Below are 21,106 nucleotides of genomic sequence, written 5' to 3'. Positions count from 1 at the left end.
CTCTCAAATTAAAGATTTCAACACAGTTAGACTAGATTTGATCAAAGAATTTGGTTTATTTGTGCATTACTTAATTCATATAAATAGATATTCTGTTTGTAGCTCAGACAAGCTATTAGCCATGTTATGTTATGTTATGTTATGTTATCTTATCTTATCTTATCTTAAAAATGTTAGGCTTCAAAGGGCACGGCACCTATTTAGCATTGCACTCCTATAACACTACTGGACTCTCCACAAACAGTTTAAAACAAGGAGATATTCTTTATTTATTTATGCATTATTCTTTGTTGTCAAAACCTGGCAGCTATATTACCCACAATGCAACTCAACGACAAAAAAATTTGGTTTGATATTTGGGTGTGTTATGCTAGTAACGGCTAATGTAGTCTTGAGCTTTTAGCTTCAAGCAGAGACAAAGAGCAGGTTATAGAGATCTGGTCAGATCACTTCTTTCTAACTTACTTCCAGATTGATGTTGTGTCAAGTGACATCACCTTTTTTTTTTTTTTAAATAGTTTTTTACATATGTAGTATTTCTCCAAGACCTGTACACAAACTTTGATGTGCAGAATTTGATGTGTAATTTCCTTTAAGGGAATCGTGTGCTCAGCAGAAACAGTGATTTAATCTGAACTGTGATAAATACTCATGTTGACTGATATGACACAAATATTGTGGTACAATTTGTTGCCCACCCCTACAACTAGGGCAGCACTGGGTTGCTGTCATCTTTGAAACCCTTACTGTCCTCCTACCTGCTGGTGTTTCCCTTCAAGTCACAAAAAAGACACAAAGTCCCACTGATGCTCACTATGCTCCTCCTCCTCTCTCCCTGTCTCTCTCTGATTCTCTCTCTCTCACATACACACACACGCACACAGACTAGCTGCCCCATTAAAAACTGCAGAAAAAAAAGCAGGTCGCTTTTGTCCCATGACTGTGGAGTGGCGCTGATGTTAGTGAGGTTGGCAGCCATGGATGACTGGGAGCCATCTTGGTCAGCTGACATTATCCTGCCCCTCAAATGTTACCCAGCCCCGCAGCGGTGTCTGCCTGTTGTACTATTTGTCCTTTTCCAAATGCAACTTCTGGATGGAGTTGCCATTTCTTGCAAGGTAGACAGGAGAGACAGAGAAAGAGCGACAAAGAAGGTGGTAATCTGAGTGGATCTAAGCACTGATCCTCTTTGGCTCTCGTAGTGTTTGTAGGAGGTCACATCAAGATTGAGCTCTGGGATGAGATGGGCTGAACAACACAGCAGATATTTGGACTGGAACTAAAGTCAGCAGAAACAAATTGAAAAAGGATCAGCATATAGAAAAATATGGAAAAATCATTTAAGTTATCCGCCTGTATTCTCTATATCTGAGTGTGTTTGTGTGTTGATATGACCGAAGCCAGAACCCCAGCTGGCACAGGATGACAGACACACACAGATTGAGTCACTCAAAATCTTAAGAGGGTCAATGACCATTAAAACATTGCAACAGCTGTAATGCCGAAGGTCTGAATTGAGTAAAGGCAGCAAAGACGAGCCTCCAACTGTAGTCTGGGTATGATGCTGAAACCTAGGCAAACAGTCCAGATGGGTCAGCGGCACTGCGCCAAAGCCCTCCTTAACCTGCTGGATCAGGGAATCAGCCACACTTCACAGCTACGGCAGAGATCACACACAATCTCCCTCACACACATGCAGACAAATCTCTATCTGCACTCACCCGCATTCACAGCAGGTGTAGCCAATCGGATCAGGTTAAAAATGCCATCCACAATGCTGAAATGTAAGGTAATAAAACCCAGCTCACCAGTTTGTCTATGGTAACTGCGTAAAATAGCTACCGCCTTGTTTTATAGATTGAATGTCATAAAAAGATCAATTTGTTTCTTTGGGAATAAGCAGTAATACAGTGCATTTAATATTCCTTTTTACAGACTTGTTTATTTTCATGTAGACTGGAGCATTAGAGATGCCATTATAAGGCCTGGGTAAATTGGTCCACTGAGGCTTGATCTAGCCAATAACAAGCACCCGCGATTCTAAAACATTTATGCAACATCGCCCAACATTACAGCTTTCAGTATTTGTTATGGAGAATTGTATGGTCCCTATAGATGATCAAGAACCTTGTAATTGCATAGCAGTTACTCCTGTCATGTGTGAACTGCATGAAGAAAAACCATTTTACAACGCCCTGAAAACAGCCATTAACTTGTTTAGGCTTTTCATAGTTTATCACTAATTAATGCAGAATTATGAGGCTGATTGTCCTGAAAACTTCCAAAATTGTTCTGAGTTGTCAGGAAGAGATTTTTGAAAATAGCTCTCTCTCTCACTCGTCTCTTAACGTGTGATTATGCATATCAGCCGCAGCTCTGCTTTGCAGCACCGCAAGACGAGCCAGAGAGGAGGGGATAGGGAAGTGGGGAATGTGTGCACGTACATTGTTAGCAATTACTTTCCCTGAGAATAATCATCAAGCAACTGTGGGGCACACTGAGTAAATAAGAACATAAGTCGAGTTTAGGGCATAGTGTTATCAAAGCCGCACCAGTGCTGTGACTGTGAAATGGAGAGTGCAGTTTCGTTGCTCTCAAAAATCACTCTCGCCCACTGGGCTTGCGTTCCTCAAGTTCAGCTCACCCGGTGTGATATCCTCTTGCCGATGGTGAGTGCTGGGTCCTAAAATTCCATCCCACACTGGATTTCAGTCCTTACCATATATTTTATGTTGTGTCAAAGCTCCAGCTGGGTAACACCAGCACAACACATGCCTCTAAATAACTGCCGGGCTGAGCTTTTATAGAGCTGCTACTCCAAACAAGCCTCCGTCTCTGAGCGAAACGGAGACAAAAAGGAAAGGAGGGAAAGACAAATTCCCAATCCTATCTCTTTTTTGGGGGAGAAACATAAAATAACCAATCCATTATGCGAGCACCACCCCTGCTGTGCTCCCCTGATTCCCTCTAGCTATTAGCAGCTTAGGACACAAATAGATCACACAAGATATTAAAAAGCAGCGGGAATCTAACAGTTTAAAAGCCCCACCGTAATCCTCGCTGTGGAACAAAAACACATCTTGAATGCAGTCAAATTATTTTTTTTGCTGATTCTTTCTTCTTTTTTACGGTTATTGTTCAGTATTCATATTTTATTGTGCGTGTTTTTATTAGAGATGGAACTTACAGATACAGCACAAGTCATAAGCCAGAGTTAAACTCATCAGCAACAACATGCACAAGAAGACAGCACCTTATTCTCTATGTTCATATATTTTTGTTTAATATTAATTTATCTCCATTCCCATACATGGCTCAAATAGACTGTTTTTTAACCCAGCAGGCTGCTATTGAGCCAAAAATATTGAGGTATCTGGTCATGGCAGTATAGAGGCAAATTCAATAATGAAAACTCAGGAGACAAATGTAATGTTGTTCATAACAATGAAAATGGACAGATCGTATATTACTATATCGAGGCTTTACCCTCAAAACTTCAGTCACAGATTTGTACGTGACAGGAAATAAAACATTTTTGTCAGACCTGATCAAGGAATCAAGTGGTGAGTGAGGTTGATGTTAACGGGTTTTGACATCATTTAACGGACAGCACCTGGACGTGCTCAAGAGATTATATCAGAATGTGTGCAGACTTTGTAACACAATACCATACGCAGAGAAATTTGGCACATTTTGTAAGAATTATTAATGGTTATCTCAAGCAACGTTTTTTTTTTTTTTGATCATATAGGCAGTAGTGTGATTATTTTTAATGAATGCTTTCTGTTGTGCTACTTTTAAAATTATCATTGAATAATTTTAACCATAGACAATGTCCTTCTTCGATGAACTATATGATCACCTTTGTCCAGTGACTCCACATGATCCCCCATCTATGCTCCTGTACCTCTGATTCAATTACTCAGTTCCCATCCTGCTGTAAACTCTCCCTGGATTTACCTCTTTTCCAGGTTATAAAATCCATGTTGAGGAAAATGAAATACCAGCAGTCATAATAAACACGAAGGCAGTTTAACTGATTATGTCGGCACGCTTTCATAAACTAAATCCATGAAAATCCATGAAACTAAATCCATGAAAATAGCACAGGGTGCGAGTGTTTGCTCTGAGACATACTCAGAGTAGTTAGAGGCAAGGTCCAAATTTTAATACCAAAAATTGCACTTAAGCCTTTTCACATATCTTCTGCTGACCAGGCGATATTTGAAGTGAGTTCAGGAAATTTCCAATTTAGAGTCTGATCACAGTTATACTCGTCGTCATGGCATGTGAAAGGACAGTCTAAGTCACAGTGGTGCCACCAGAATTTTTTTCATAGGGGTGGCCAGGTGGCGCAACTGAAACCAAAGGAGATGACTGAACTTTATGGACATGATCATGCTGTGTAAGTATATAGGTTAATTGAAAACTATGTCAGTATATGAGTAAAGAATCTCATACTGATATACTTTTTTTTTTGTTTACAATTAATGTTCTCAATTATCTGATATGCATAAGACTAATTCCGGAAAAGTTAACACATCATCAGTCCTGTTTTAATGTGTCATGTATCTGTACAGAAATGTTGGGTGTTTCAGGGCGGCAGTCGTTTCGCTTAAAAAGACCAATATGCAGCTTTAATTTGAAAAAGTGCATTGGTGATAAGGAACAAAAGATTTACTGAGAATGAGCCTTCTCGGGTAAGAAGACTCATGTGTAACCATAGAAACCACTGTCTTTCAAATATTTTCAGGCGAGAGTTCAAGGGATCACTCTAAAAATTACCATGCCAGTTCTGACCCTGCCAAAATTTCACCTAACTTTGGAGCATTATTTAGCCTTCTCTCCCCAACAAGCTTGCATGACACGGTTGGTACCAATGGATACCTAAGGTTGTCAAGTTTCACAAGATGCCACTACCGTCATCTTAAAAAAACAAGCACGCCAAAGCGTCTTAAAGACAGCCATGTCAACCTCCAAATATTTTGGTGTAGGCCATGGCCCCTCCTGGCCCCCCCTTGGGGTGCCACTGCTCAGTCAGAGTCATTTTTCTCAATTTGATGCTTCTGACGCAAACAAACATATTTGATATAATGATAAGTGTTTCCTCAAAAGATGCAGCAATTTTATACTAAAGCCAATACATGAGCTGTTTTTGCCCAAATTCAGCAAACCTGTAGTAAAAACAAGCAAAACATGGTAAGGTTCAGGGGTGGTCACACTGGTATAAACCCATGGAATTTAATTTATCAAACATCATATTAGTTGGAAACCATGCAAAGGCAAATTTAAAACAAATCATTCATTGTTCCAAACCAATTTTGCTCTTAATTGCTGCAAAGAATATAAATGTAGTTAACTGTGACATGTGACTTCACGCATCCAAACATGTTTACGAAAAACACAGAGGATTTTATTATATTAGAGGTGTCACATTAACTAGTGTTCATGTCTCCTGATTCTCAATTACTTGAGGAAAAGAAAAGGGTTCAACTGTCTTGTGGGTATCAGCAGGACCAATAATTGTTTATTAAGCACCTAATTTGGCTGCCACTTGGCCAACTCACAAGTCAAAAAACAATCAGTTGATACTATAACAAGTTAACAACATAATTATTCCAACTGCTGTGACAGATTGCCTAATGAGTCACTTTTTGACCATATAAAATGCTGGTATGTTTATAAACAGTTTCACTTAAATGAATAGATACATAATAGCATTTTGTGTTTGACTTTTGGTATTTAAACACAGCAGGATTTGCGACCTCTGGCACCAATTTAAAATGAGTCTAATAGTAAATCAGTATTATTTAAGTCAGTTTAGTCACCACATTATTTACATCAGCATGGTGTCTCAGGTAGCTATAAAAAAATGTGACTAAACCTTTAATCAAGCGGAGGTAAATCTCTCAATGTGAACATCAAATACTGGATGCTTCAAAAAGGGACAATTCAAACTTGAAAGGCCGAGATAACTTCACAGTGTGAATCAAACACACCATTCCCAGAACCCATCCTCAGTCCTTATCAGACCTCCCTCCTCAATTACAGACATATTCTTAAATCAGTGTGGAGTGATAGCAGTGAAAAGAAGAAGACAGTGGAGTGGACTCGAAGACGTCTGGTGTCTAGACCATTCTAGCTAGAAACACACACACACACACACACACACACACACACACAAACACACACACACACACACACACACACACACAGTGATGTGACATGGCCTTATTATCTTCGACGTCACATCACACTGGGTGCCCATCAGGACTCGACACTTGCACAAACAAAAAGGAAATCTTAAGGCGAGACGACACCCGGTTGCAATTAAAAGCTGAGGAATTAACTTTAAGTACTGATGTCCTCCTGACCAGACGTTACAAATATAACTCCTACACATTCACACACACGCGTGGCATACACGTAAAAAGACACACACACACACACACAAATGCCTCGGAGGGCATGTTCAAGCGCAATCACAACATCCACTCACATTATTACTATTCACCATCTCTTTGTAAACATCAAATATAAATGGCGCAGACAAGTCATTCTCTGTGTGTGCTTGTGCGAGAGTGTCTACATGTGTGTATAATGTGTGTGATGAGATTAGAATCATCCAGGACATTCATCTATTCTGTAGCTGCTGAGGAGATTGAGTGGGGTTGGGTGATATGATAGCACTTTCACAAAGGATTACATTACTCTCTCTCCCATTCTCTCTTCGTCATACAGTACTCTTTTGCTCTCCCCCAATCCTCGCATTTGATAATGGACACTGCCTATGTTATGAATTGAGCTGGTGCGAGATAAAGGATTAAGACCCAAAGAAATGGAGCTACATGCGCGCAAGCATTGGTGGGTGAATGTTTAAGTTGGATATGATTTACTGAACTTTCTTTTGCCAACTGGTATTCATCCTCCACTGCTTTCACTGTGCCATGGGCTATCTGAGAGAAGAAGTATTACAGGCTAATTATGCATTTTGAGCTATCTAATCAGAGTCATCTCATACATGCATAGGGCAGGGCAAATGCAAAAGTCCCCCAGTAGGATGAGTGTGCGGCTGTGTGTCATAAAGTAATATCGTGTTCAGTACTATTATAGAAGAGAGGATTAAATGTATATACATATATATATACATATTATAATGTATAATGTATATCCATTAGTTGATGAAATAGGTTGCAATCTAGTCCAAGCTGCTGCCCATTTAATTGTAGTTAACAGCAGTCAGGATATATGTGTCAAATGGGAGTTCCCTTCATATGAGTGTAAATGTGAGTGGCTTTTAGTGCATTGATGAATTCATGTGATTTAGCGTCAGGGATTAATTGTGAACAAGGTCCTGAATTATAAAAAACAAAAACTGACAGTTATAATCCTTAAGAGTTTCACCAAATCAATTCCCCATTTTGAGACTATTTATATATGGCATGTTTTGAGCAATAATTTAATGTATTTATATTCTATAATTACCCTTCTGTAGTTTTTCATTGTGGATGGCATGGTACGCCATTTCCGACATGCCTTCATCCACGGGAAATAATATATGAATACAGTCCGGTACAGCTATTTTTAAACTTATCTCAAAAATACCAACCTATCTTTCTACTCTTCAATCTCCTACAGCCTTACCAGGGCTATGTTAAAGGGACAGTTCACCCCAAAATCCAAAATAAACATTTTCCCTTTTACCTGTAGCACTATTTAACAATTAATATGTTTATGTTTGAGTTGTTGAGTGTTGAAAATATTAGTTGTGGAGATGTCTGCTTTCTCTCAAATGTAATATAACTAGATTACACTCGGTTTGTTGTTCTCAAAGTGACAAAAAAGATATACTTTTGAAACTCAACAGCAATGTCTCTTTCCAGAAATCATGACCAAGTAACTGAGAATAAATCCACAGACATTGTTGAGAGTAGTTTCATGTAGGAAAAAACTTTCTTTCTATCAAACTACACCTGCCAACCATACCACCACACAGAAGAAAGCATGTATCTGCTGCTTGCTAAACTAGCTCAGTGCGCTAGCTTACATTACACCTCAGCCGAGGACACCGTTAACGTTTACATCTTGTGCTGTCACATGCCTCTCGTCCATGAGTCCTCTACTGTGCCCTGCAGTTGTGTAGAAAACAGTCATGCGTGGAAATCAGATTGCAGTTGCCATTATTTTTGACTGACTTTTTTTTTTAAAATGTGAGTTTGTTTGGCTGCACTTGAAACAAACCAGTTGTTCCTCTTTGTATTACTGACAAAATGGTGGCTTAAAGATTGTTTTAGACCACACTCATTACTACCACTACGCACAGCTGTGCTAAGTTAACCAGGATCGGAAGCTTAAACATTCCAACTTTATAGAATAAAACTACACACAGGTTTGTCTTAATGGGTGTTTACAATACAAGGGATTATAGGGCAAGATATTTTACGACAGCAGAGTCAGCCTACATATGGCTCCATATAAACATTAAACATTCTAGAGGTGTAGGTGTTTTAATGTGTTTATAATATGCTTTGAATAGCAAAGTTTATAATAATCATGTCTCTCAAATTAGGTTGATTGATTTAGGGATATATGTCACAACTTAACTTACTCAATGAGTTTTAAATGCATTATAATTGGTCTTAATTGTATGTTATCATTCATAATGTCAGTACAGTTGATGCCTCACTGATAAATCATACTTTATATGCCAGAAGATATGAGGCCTCACTGAAAACCTTTAATTGCACAACCACAATATGTTTCTAAAAAAATGGTCACTACAAATTCCCTTAAGAAAACCCACTCTCATGAGAGAGAAGGTCACTGTGTTCACAGACTAAAAGCTGGACACTAGAGAGACGGAAAAAGAGGCAGAGCGAGCTCAGTAAAACACACAGGGAAGCAGTAATGACAAAAGCGTAGGAATCTAAGCTACAGTTGACTGTAAATGCTCTCCATTACAATAAATGACTTCATTACAATAAAGATGTGTTCAACCACCCTCTGTGTTTCAATGAGTATGACTGTGCAACGATTCGTTGAAGTGTGCTCAAGTAATAGAGCTTCAGATGCAGCCTGTGGTATTTACACTTATCCTCTCAATGTGCCGGCTCAGGACTGCCAAAGAGTATTTGTACCTGCGCAGAGCACCTGAATATGCACTTATGCGCACACACAGGGACACACAGAGACACACAGCTGTATCCCACTGATATGGCCAGTCCCTGCCTTTCTCTGTGCTTATTAAGACATTGAAGCTTTTAGCACCTAGCAGCACTAATCCTATAGCCTTATGCTCACTGGTACCGGAGCCAAATGGCCTTATACAGAGGCTCTCTCACTCTTCCTCTCCCTCCCTTTCTCCCTCTCTTCCTCTGTGTGTGAGTGTGAGCATCTGTGACTGTTTGTGATGAATGGACGAGGCGAAAGAGGAGAGGGGTGAATGTGAGACATTGCACCACTGAGGTCAGCGAGGAGAGAGAAGAAGAGAGAATGAACAAGGGAGGCAGAGACGAAAGAGGGGATGGGTGTGCGTGGAGGTGGGGGTGGTGTGAGTATGTGTGTTAGGGGGGGTTGCTGCACATGAGTTGCATACAAAAGCACTACATGCACTCTGCCCCTGCATTTATGTCCTGCTTGTCAGGCATGCAGAGCGTGCGAATGCTTACGCGCACGTGTTTGTGTTTCAGCGTGCGCACTGGCATGTGTGCGTGCATGCGTGTGCAAGGCCGAGGTAGGTTAAACTTGTACTCGTGAAGTGTTCCCAGAAGAGATTAATCATCCTGTGCTGGAATGCAGCATCGCGGTCATAAATCATCACCTGACCCCTCTCCCTCTCTCGCTCTCACTGCCACACGTAGCGTTGGAGTCAGGGTAAAAGGAGTGTCATTGCATATCCGCAGTAAACAAACAGCCAACAGCCTTGACAGAAGCGGGAAAGGTAGGAAACAGAGCTAATTATCAAATATGAGGGTCCAATTGAAAGATCAGTGAAATGTCCAGAAGCCTGTTAAGCACAAAAAAATGACAGAATAAATTAAATTTTCAAAACAAAAAAATACCATAAATCAATATTTGAGAGAAAACCAAAACTGAAGGTGCAATGGATGTTTCAAGCCCCTAAGAACAATTCTGTCACAAGATTTGAGCATATATCTAACATATGGTAGCTCTCACTTCTAAAAGTTTGTCCATGTGAACTGAATTTGAGAATATTTAAAATTCAATTTAAGAGAGAGAATTTAAGATTCCCAGACAGAAGATTAATATTTGATGATTTTAAAAAGACCTGTTAACATTAAATCATAACATTTTTTAAAACCTTCACTTCAAACATTTTGAAATTATTTATGTCTACAATTTATGTACTTTTGTACAATTTATGGGATGCCAAGATCAGAACAATTGTGGCAAGGGCAAATGAATTATCACAGTTAAAGTTAGATAACTAATTAATTACTAGTCTGTCACTAGGGCTGCAACTATTGATTATTTTCACTTTCAATTAATCAGTAAATAATTTTCTTTATTGACTGATTGATTAGTTGTTTGGTCTATAAAATGTCTAAAAATGATTTAAAAAATGGCAATAAGTGTTCTCCAATGCCAAAGATGACATTCTCAAACGTCTTGTTTTGTCCACAACCCAAAGATATTTAGTTTATTGTCACAGCGGAGTAAAGAAAGACAAGTTATTCACTTTTCAGTAACTTTTAAGTAGTCTTGATTTTTTTTCTTGAAAACGTATTTATATTGATTAATCAACTATGAAATAAGTTGGCAATTGATTTAATAGTTGACAACTGATCGTATAACTGATGCAGCTCTCTCTGTTGCAGGACACAAACTCTGGTGTGTTGTATAAAGGTGGATGAGCTATAAGGCCATCTATCACCTGTATCATCACAACCTTTAATTCTATCCTGCTACATTAATGTTAAGGCTTATCAGCACTGAATGTTGGCACTGAACATAATTCACATGTTTCAAAATCATCCAATATTAACCTAATTCCTAGGACACTATAAATCCATTAGATCTGGCTTAAAAATTGTGGAAGGCAACAATTCAATATGATTATTTATTGAGTTTGAGCTGAATTATGTTGTATCTGAATAAGCTAAAACAGCTAGAGAAAGCCATGAGAGTAGATTTTGTAGTGTGCATTGAAACTAAATTTAACATTGTGACTTTTTGTCCTAATGGTTAAATTATTTATGAATAAATGCATGCATCTAGGACAACCTATATTTCCAGCTGCTAGTCAAAGGTTCAAGGGCAGGTGGGAGCCAAGAGAAACTATCCAACATTTTTTTTCCCTCAACCCTTCAGACCTCCGCACTCTGATTTCAGTAGAAGCAGGAAGCCGGAAGTCAACTCTGCACTGTGCATTTTGCAACTCAGGTAGAAGAAAAGAGCCTTCCTTGGTTATGTTCAAGTACACAAAATTGATTTTGTAATATTAAAAATTCAACAGCTGAGTTTCATTACTTTTCTGAGCCTATTCCCTTTCCCTTGTGGAGTGGGAAAATATCACAGTTTATTAAATTACTTCTCTGAAAAGTCTCTAGGGATGCCATCTTAACTCCCGTCCTCCTTCACAAGGCCATTTTAGACTGTAACTAGGCATGTCTGCTTAGAAAGGGAGACAGAGAGAAAGAGAGGGGGATAAAGTAATAGAGGGGTGGAAGGTACACTGAATTTACTGAATTCATTGGTTGCCGCACAGAGTTTGTGGTTATTCCATTGGCTGTGAAAGGCATAGACTTGAATGATCCCACAAATCAAGGGGGTGTTAGAGTACAGTAAATGGGGAGACCACAGTAATTTCTGACTGGAATTGTTAGTGTGTATGCTTGCATGCACATACCCCCCCTCAGCTTATGTTCTCGACTCAGGGTTATAGCAAACCCTCATGCAACCTCAGGTGAAGTGTACTTCAAAATGCATAGGGCAGAGGATATTAAGCAAGTTTACTGGCACAAAGTAGCCTCAAGCATCATCAACGATTCCCTAAACTACACATCCTGTCTGAAGGGGTCATAGCTTGACTGGGCGTGTAGGCTGAAGCAATGACTAGGCAGTTTTTTTGAGCATGACTCAACCCGGCCACACCTTCCTTTTAAGGGCAGCAGAGGACAAGTCCACTTCTCAATGCATTTGTCAAAAACAGAGACAGAAAGATGAGGCAGGAGAATTTGTAATTTGTACGTGAGACTTGCCTCTTCACACTGATGGAAAATAGTTTAGAGAGAAAACCCTGCACCACAGGGCCAAAAGATGAAGGCTCTTCATGGCAAGTTTTAATACAAGATAGCTCTGCAATGTCAGCCCAGATATTCAGTTTGATTCACTGTAGCCTGGAAAGGCTCAACAGGCATTGTGCTTCCTTTTGCATCTTTAATGGGAGCAAAAAATTACTTTACAATGGGATCAGCCTTTACCCAGTTAGCCCTCCAGCAGGTGTCATTTTAACTGACAGATGATGAGCACCCTATACATCACCCATTAGTTTATTAGTGTTGCAACCACAATTTTTCATTATTGATTATTACGTAAATTAATGACTTAAGCTAGAAATGGTCAGAAAACTGTGAAAATTGGCTATTATACAACAATGAGTCCAATATATTGTGTTGCGATTGCTTGTTTTAACCAAGCATCAGTCCAATACCATTAAATAGTGACTTTATTATCATATATGTATGTGCATGTGTTAGGGGTGTGGGAAAAAAAATGATACGGCATAGTACTGCAATATTTTGTATGGCAATACTGCATCAATACATGGATGCCAAGTATCAGTTTTCTCATGATATAAATGATCAATATTGCAAATACACATTAAACTTTTGATAGCCTACTAGAATAATAAAATAATATAGAGGTGATTACCATCCCTAGTATGATATATGATTAAGAAAAGCATAAAACCTGTCCATTTGAGAGGCTAAAAGGAGCAATTTTTGACAGAGTAGCTTGAATAATGACTAAAACAGTTATCAAAATGCTTGCAGATTAATTTTCGATCAGTCAGCTGGCCTTTTTAAGCTCTAGCTGTCATTAGTCTTGGTCTCTGGTAAATGATTTCACTCAAAGCAACCACTGAAATTGGCCACTGATGGCTTTACACAGTGTGGCCTGTGCTAACAGACTTACTATTAGCCATAATGCAATGTGCAAGTAGGCAGTTTGAGACTTTATTTTTGCTCAACTTAAATGTAACCAGGAAGCTCACAACAACGCGCCATGAGCATGGGACGAGGATGAGTTAAAACCAGTCGGTCAGCTGTCAGACAGATGTAGTAAATATCATCCCACTCTGCCATCTCTTCCAACACAAAAACCCACAGGATCCATGAGCATGGTAATCCAAGATGAAGGCTGCTCTCTACAAGCGTCACTTTCTCTAAAGCACAGCGAATGCTGGGTGTCACACACCACACACATGCATACACACATTGCACTAGACTGAGCACTGTGGTCTGAGCTGCAGCCCTTTGAAAGAGAACTATGGGCCATTAAGGTTGCAAAGAGTGTGTAAGGGACATATGAAAGGAATGAGATTCAGATTCTATGGTAGCCTTAGAAAAATTGCAGTTACCATTACTAAATGTAATGGATCTAAAAAGCTGGAGCCAATGTAGGAATGCATAAAGACACCCGTAATGTCTGCTAAATGCTGGCTTGAAGGAAATGCCAGACTATTATGTATTCAAAATTGTTTTCACATTAAGTTAGAGTCTCACTGGCTAATTCTACGTCTAATGTGTGTCTTGGCGGCAATTTTGCGAATCGTTGTTTCAATAAAGAGATATCCAGGGCTCTATTTTAGCGGCAGTGCATTACACGCTATGATCCACTGTGTTTACCTTGATTAAATCATGTGCAACCAACAGGCTGCCACAAAGTAACCACATCAACTCCTCTACACTCTTTCCATTTTCATTAACAACACAAATTTCAGGGAGACAGCCATATTTCTAGACTGTTGCGGAAAAAAATAAAATAAATAAATGTTTAATATCTCAATATGTTATAATTGTCATAGAATATGATACTAGGCAGGGTTTCCCCATACGTTCCTTTATTTGTGGCGGCCTACCATGATCAAAATATCTGCCGCCACAAAAAGATTTCCTGTATTTGGAATCGGACCATTCAGTAGGAGAGCTATTGGAATATACCATTCGGTTATTGATTGCGCCACACTCTCGGAGCACTGAGCTTACTGTTGGCACAGATGGAGCAACAGAACAGCAGGCGCAGTTAAAGTGAAACTTCAGTGTTCAAGTTTACTTTCACTCACTCTGAAGCCACCTTCTCCTTTTGTCCATCAATCTGATCTGATCAGCTCTAACAGGATCAACTGATCGATTATTCAGACCTCCACTCAACGTGCTGCTTAGGGATAGAAATAACTTGTGAAGAGTTTCGCCTGTGCTGAGCTCACGAACCCCCAAAAATGTCAGAATTCAGGTACGGGGCACAAAAGATTTAAAAGGGTACACATGCACACAAAATTATATCAAAAAAAAGAGAAGGGGAGTTTGCTGACCCCAGTAACTAACCTGTTAAAAAAAATGCAAAGTGGTATGAAATACAAGAGGCCTTTCCTTTAAGTCTAGCGCTCCATTGAATTAGTGAGGGGGGCACTGTGAAATGTTTCCACAGCAATGCTGTTGGTTTGGAATTGGAATACTAACAGTCATGGCCAAATGAGCAGATTCACTAGCTAGCTCCCACCAGACCCAGGTGTTGCGCAGTGCAGTCATGGAATGGTAGTAACATTAACCTGTAAACCAAACATGTAATTGGTCGAACATAATCTTGGCTGATAAGTGATTAACAGTTAACCGTTGACATCCTTTTGTGATGCAGCATTATGAATTGTTGTGGTCACATTTGATGAAGCAATTTAATCAATAATCAATTTACAATTACGAAAACAGAGAAGTGATACGTCATATTAAAACAAAAACTTAGTGAATCCACTTTTATCAAAACCCAAGCCACAATGTGTTGAAAGACTATGGGACTATGGGAAAAGTCATCCACCTTTTTTTTTTTTTTTTAAACACTCTGTGGTTTCTTACCCTCTACCCACCAATTAATCAATTACTGCAATTATTGCAATTTGCTCCTTCATCAGCAAGTCAGCAAGTCCACAGCATGCTATTCCATATGTCTAGGCAAGCTCCCTTGAGGAGCACAATTAATGTTAAAAGTTGAAATGTTGAAACAGAGAGGACAATGGAGCACGATGGATCAAATTGAGGACTAGACAGCCAGAGCACAGACAAGTGGAGGGGGATAGGATGAAGTGCACAACTGGTTTGACACAGCAGAAGTGAAGGAGGGGGAAGCTGAGATGGTCCTCTCTCATCAAAACCTTTGTGACACTGCTGTATGTCATGCCACCCAAAAGCGGCTCTGCAGGAGGCCAAACCAGGGCAGCATAATAGGAATGAAACCATTCCTGCAGCAGTTTTCTTTTCTGGAGCTGGATTTATGACACTGTGTTGATTGTATTTCTGGCTCAAAAAAGCCATGAGCTTGTGAAATGGCTGTGAGGGGTGGTGGGATGGACATAGCAGCCTATAATAGAGCTAAGCTACTATTTTCTATTTACCAGCACGCACTGACAATTACAGCAACAGTATAAACAATTGCATCTCCTCTCGGTATTCGGTCACAAAGACCATCATTTTCACCCACCTCTCCTCTCTCTAAAGGTCAGTGTTCTTAGTTAATCAGTAGTGACAAGAGGTTGTTTCTGCTTCCATTACCACCTATCCTGTTTTGTCTCAAATGATAAGATATTAATGTACCCTACAACAGCAGTCTTTTACTATATTTCACGAATGATTTTGCTTGATAAAATAAAAATCATGTCCCTAACTCTGTTTACCACTGCAACATTTAAAACCTGCTTGCAAAAATGGCTAAAAAAAAAAAGCTGCAGGTGTTTAGATCTGCTAAGGATAATTGCACACTTTATCGTCACTGGCATCTAAACTTAGCCCCCAAGACTAAATTTGATGGATTTGAGGTATTTTAAAACTGGCTAATGTTGCTATGGTTGCACTGTCAGTGGCAACACTGCTCCGCATTTCACACCTTGTTAAATTGCTCAGGTAAAAGAAATAATGTTAACACCGTTCAGCAAATAGTTGTTTCCAAAACCAGTCAACACATGAAATCACACAAAGCCTACAAAAACAACGGCCACTTTACAGCCTCTCAGGTAATTATACCTGAGAGACATATAAGCAGCTTTTTGTTATGACATCAGATAACATGCTGCAATGTAGTTATCATTGACTGAATTTGAAACAATGAACACAATGGTGCCCATTTTGTGGGTTGAAAGGGACTTTTGGCTCTGAATCGGCGGCAAAATTGCAGTGGCCTAGTCACAAACATTCAGCCCACTATGCTGGTTCATTATCTAACACTGAGTGGGTTCTGAATTGGTTGGGAAGGACAAAATGTATTAACTGGGCGCTCAGTACCAATATGGGTCACGCCTGTAGTGTGAAAATGGCATTAGTAAAATTGGACCCTTGAGGCTTTCTAATGCTGTTTTCCATCTGTTTGCATGTCTGAATGTGGACTATCTGCACAATGCAGGACAACACTGGACACCACTGACCTCTGAACAGCCCCGCAGCCCTGTAGCCCCTGACGGCGTGTTTGTTTGATGCGCGTGTGTGTCTGTATGCGTGTGCGTATGCATTAGGGTTATTGTGTGAAGCCTTCAGTCTTTAATCCCCTAATCTGCTGAACCCTGGAAATCACTGCAGTCATCTGTCAGCTGGGTCAGTGCGGGCTACAGGGTTCAGCACTAGCACACGCATGCACACAAACAAACACACACACACTCAATGATGGTCATTTATTAAACAGGGCCAGCCTCATTTCAGTCTAATGAAGATTGATGCTGCTCTTTCCAGGCCTCACAGGTGTTGCGGTAAAATGTATGTATAACCCAAATAGAGCCAGAGAGAGAGGGGAAGGAGATGGATTAACGCAGAGGTTCACTCTCTCGTCATATTCACGTGTGAATTAACGAAATAGCTATAATGCACACCGTAAAATCGGACAAGTTGGTTTTACTTTAAAAAAAAATCTAGGAAACCAATTGCCTTGAAAAATGTGAGCAAATATAACTATTATACCTTATTTATTTTTACTTGAATTGTTCAATTAACTTAACATTGAGTTATATGCACTTAATGTTATGAAGTTGCTGCAACTTAAAAATTACAAGTTTATTTAAATTAATATTTATAAGTTTTAGAAACCTCAGCAAACCAAATTAACTGCATTCTGTTGGTTGTAAGCTAGTCAATCATATTTGTATTTTCTAAAACATGTTAACAAAACAGAGTTTGCAGATCTAACTTCATGACTGACTCGGTTTACTGAAGCTGCACTTGGTAATAACAGGGTAATTTCATTTGTCATTTTTGAGTTGCAACAATTTTACAAAATTGAGTAACTTCATCTTAATTTAAAGTGAAATTAACACTAAATTAAGATTTATAGTTATATTTACTTTCCTTTTTCAAGGCAATTGGTTATTTCAGATCAACTTGTCAGATTTTTGAGTGCACATCAAAGTGTCTAGAAGTCAATCTACACAACATTTCCATGGTAACAGCACAGAGTTAATCTCGTTGAATAGTTGTGAAGGTCCGACAAGGACATGGACTCAGAGAATCCGGAGTGCTCAGACCCTTGAGTCAAGTTTAAACCTCTCAGGCCTGTTTGTGTGTGTGTGTGTGTGTGTAGCCATGCCAAATGGGACACCCTGAGGGCTTGTCTGGAGATTGCGGTTGACACGGCCTGCTGCCATCCACTGTGAGCTCCTATTAGCACTTAAGACTGTGGCTCGCTACACATATGCACACACACAAACACACTGGTGGTCATAATTATGCTTGGCAGGTTAAAGGCTGTTACTCCGTGTGAGTAAAACAGTCATGGCTGCAATGTTCACTTGCTTCCATATGCATGTATTTAAATGTGTAATGATTGCACGCCAAACCGAGGGCTTTGCTTTCTTTTTTTGATGTACATGCCCCTGTCAAAAGCTCAAGACTGAGGGATGGAAAGTGGGAGAGAGATCAAAGAGCGTGAGAGATCACATAGACGCAGGGAGGCTTGAAGAGAGCTAAAGGTGGAGGAGGAGATAGAAGGGCCACAGAGAGAAACTGTACCAGTTAGATTGAAGTGTGAATCTCAGCAGGGCGTCTCATCATTGAGATCTGCATGGCATCTGTGTGTTTTCATGTCATAAGGTGCTGATGACTGCCAGGCTCCGGGATCTACAGCTGGTGTGTGGGCCTTGACGCCTTACTTGATGCACAACTGACTCCAAAAAGTTTTTTTTTTATCTAAGGCAACCTTAAACTTGCTGCAAGCATATGGCGTAAAATCCTTAACTAAGAATCATACCCGATGAATATTTTGTTCCTAAGTGAACGACTTCCTGCAGTGTTATGGTCCTTGTTGCAGCTCCAGGGGAGCCAGCTGGACTGTGGCTTTCAGCCTCTCTCTGTCACCAGAAAACACAGAGCATGGCAGCAGAGGAAAGATTATTAAAATTCAGCACAACACTCATGCACCGACACTGCCTGTACCTTTGATTTAGCCCTCCACAACCCATAATACCATGCATTATTCCTAATCCAATATATGGCAGCATGTGAGAAAGTTGGTGTAATATTTATAACTGTGAAAAAATATATATAAAGTGCAGCGTAAAAATTGGTGCTTTTGAGCAGATTAACTCATGAGATGTGGAAGCAGGAACGCGCGGGCAAGCAGCCGTGGACGCACCGCGGCGACGCAGAGCTGTGTCCGTCCTGAGGAGAGGGAGCAGAGCCTTAATGACAGGTCAAGCAGCCAATTAAAGCCCACCAGTAACTCCATCTTTGTCATGATGACGAGAAAGCAGCCTTTTTTTCTCGAAGGGCAAACTCACTTTATTACGCACGTACGCAGAGCGATGAGGATGCCGCGCTGCGGTAGCCATAAACGCGTCGGACAGGAACTAAAAGGTTAGCAGAGCTGCTGCCCCTCATCACGACAGCTCTGACATGCCACCTTGACCCTTTTAAGAAAAAAAAAAGTATAGCAAGGGCACGTGCGCGTTTTACAGATATAAGGATGTTTGCATGCCGTGCAGATGTGTGCAAACCTCCACAAACTCCATATTCACATAAGGTCATCCTCGTACGGGTAACTATTAACAAGACAGATGGACACAATGACACATAAACGACACTGCGGACACGCGAAGGGAGCCCTCTGTCAGTGTGACCAATGCCATGTCAAGTGCACGCTCACGGGAGCACCACAAATGTTGGGTTTTTTTTTCGATAAAAGGCACCTCAATGTCATCGCTCCGCGCTGCCCTCCCCGTCCTACTTGCCACAAGAACGGATTGCGTACACACATGTGGCGTTTGTGGTCGCACAAGCTGGTGTGTAAACAACAGGAGCGCGTAAGCGCCGTTTCCATAGGAATACATTTAAAATATCACGTACCTTTTTTTGTCCAGCTCTGCGCGGCACTCACTGCATAATCCTCCTTCTTCAACTTGAACTTTTTTCCTTCCCTCCAGTCGAACAGCCCGAAGCTACTTGACACTTGTTTATTGCATACTTTTCTTTTGCCCTGTCTGTCCTGACAAGCCGCTATTGCACACAGCGTGTGATGAGAGCACGGGGGGTGAGCTGATGGAGAGGAAAGGCTATAAGCCTCCAGTACAACATCTTCACCAAAGCGGGGAATCAAACGGAGCAATCCATTCCGCGGTGATGGTCGTTATACGGAACAGTGTGGGGAAAAAAGACGGACCCCGGACGCAGGCAGCTGTGCGCACGTCTTCCCTTGATCCTCTTCAGACCTGAGAAACGGCGGGCAGGCAGGTGGGCATACTCTGAACGTGAGCAACGGCCGATCGGTAAAGGCTGCGCGCGGCAGCATCCAGGGAGCGACCATCCACACAGTATAGAGGAATGACCGAGGCTCGCGGAGCGCGCGTTCACGGCCAAAGCCAAGTCAGTGGTCATTATCAGTGCATGTGGAGAGTAATCCACTGTGCTGCAGCTGCATCCCGACAGGATGACATGGAGAGATCAACTGCAATTAAACAATTAGAATTCAAAAATGGTATACAGGCAATAATGGGACATGCTCACTGAAAATCACAGCAAAGTGTATGCAAAAAAAGCAATACATTATCATTATTCAGAAAGGATATAAAGGTATTGCCTACTGTTTCATCATGCTTTGATACACTACTGAATATGATAATTTACATGCACTGTATTAAAGGAATAAAAGGTCACTTCCATTATGCCAAATGGGCCATGGCAACACTACATTTACAGCCTAACGCGAAAAGTTGACTCTGACTGTATTTCCCAGAGCCTGAACGTGCCTTTTTTGGGTGTTAGTACCCTCCTTCAGCGGCCCTGTGCTCATTACAGTGGTCCTCATGCATCTCTTTTTAAACAGTGCACCCACTGCACTGCAGGCTACCGTTCACATTAGCACACTGCCTAATGGGCTTTTTCTGTATTAGCAGCAATAGAAAGGTGCAATAACAGAAGCATGCAATTATGCACCATAACTAGGGAAAACATTGTTAACAGTTACCCTACTGCCTCTCCCTCTCCAAGCTGTAAATGCATATTTCCCAATGGAGGTATGATAATAACGCCCGCTTATTTGAAAACACCTTGTAAGGAGAACCTTGTGGCTCTTTTGATAAAGATTTCATTTCAGAGGCATTTTTATGCATAACTGGGGATTGGCAGGGGACATTAAACTCCCACTTCTGGCTTTATATATTTATTTATTAACTCTTTCACGTTCGCCACAGATATATTGATTAAGACAATTAAGGGACTCGGCTTATAGGATGAGTACAATCTGATTTAAATTCACAGATGGCACAGTTGAATCCAGAGCGAAGGGTGAATGGGAAGAGGGGGGATCATCAGATCTCTTGCGGGTAACACAGGTGCAGTATGAGATGAAAAATGCAGATGAGGGGGAGGATGGTGTACTGAACCATTTTTAAGTCCCC

General features: G+C 40.5%; 1 protein-coding gene across 11 annotated transcripts in view; it reads right to left on the bottom strand.

Moving 5' to 3' along the window:
- The window catches only part of tenm2a (teneurin transmembrane protein 2a), a 260,523-nt gene extending 240,488 nt beyond the window's left edge, over window positions 1-20,035 (bottom strand). For 6 of the 11 annotated variants that reach the window (XM_088081291.1, XM_088081292.1, XM_088081301.1 and 3 more), the window contains exon 1: window positions 19,557-20,035. The gene's annotated coding sequence lies outside the window, so the exon portion shown is untranslated. The remainder of the gene's footprint in view (window positions 1-19,556) is intronic. The other 5 variants (XM_088081293.1, XM_088081302.1, XM_088081297.1 and 2 more) reach the window with 1 other exon arrangement.
- Between the last annotated feature and the right edge of the window lie 1,071 nt (window positions 20,036-21,106).

The sequence above is a fragment of the Plectropomus leopardus genome, chromosome 8 (assembly GCF_026936395.1).
Source record: "Plectropomus leopardus strain MGB_pleo_1.0 chromosome 8, ASM2693639v1, whole genome shotgun sequence".
Taxonomy (NCBI): Eukaryota; Metazoa; Chordata; class Actinopteri; order Perciformes; family Serranidae; genus Plectropomus; species Plectropomus leopardus.
This window is presented reverse-complemented; position numbering and strand designations above follow the sequence as displayed.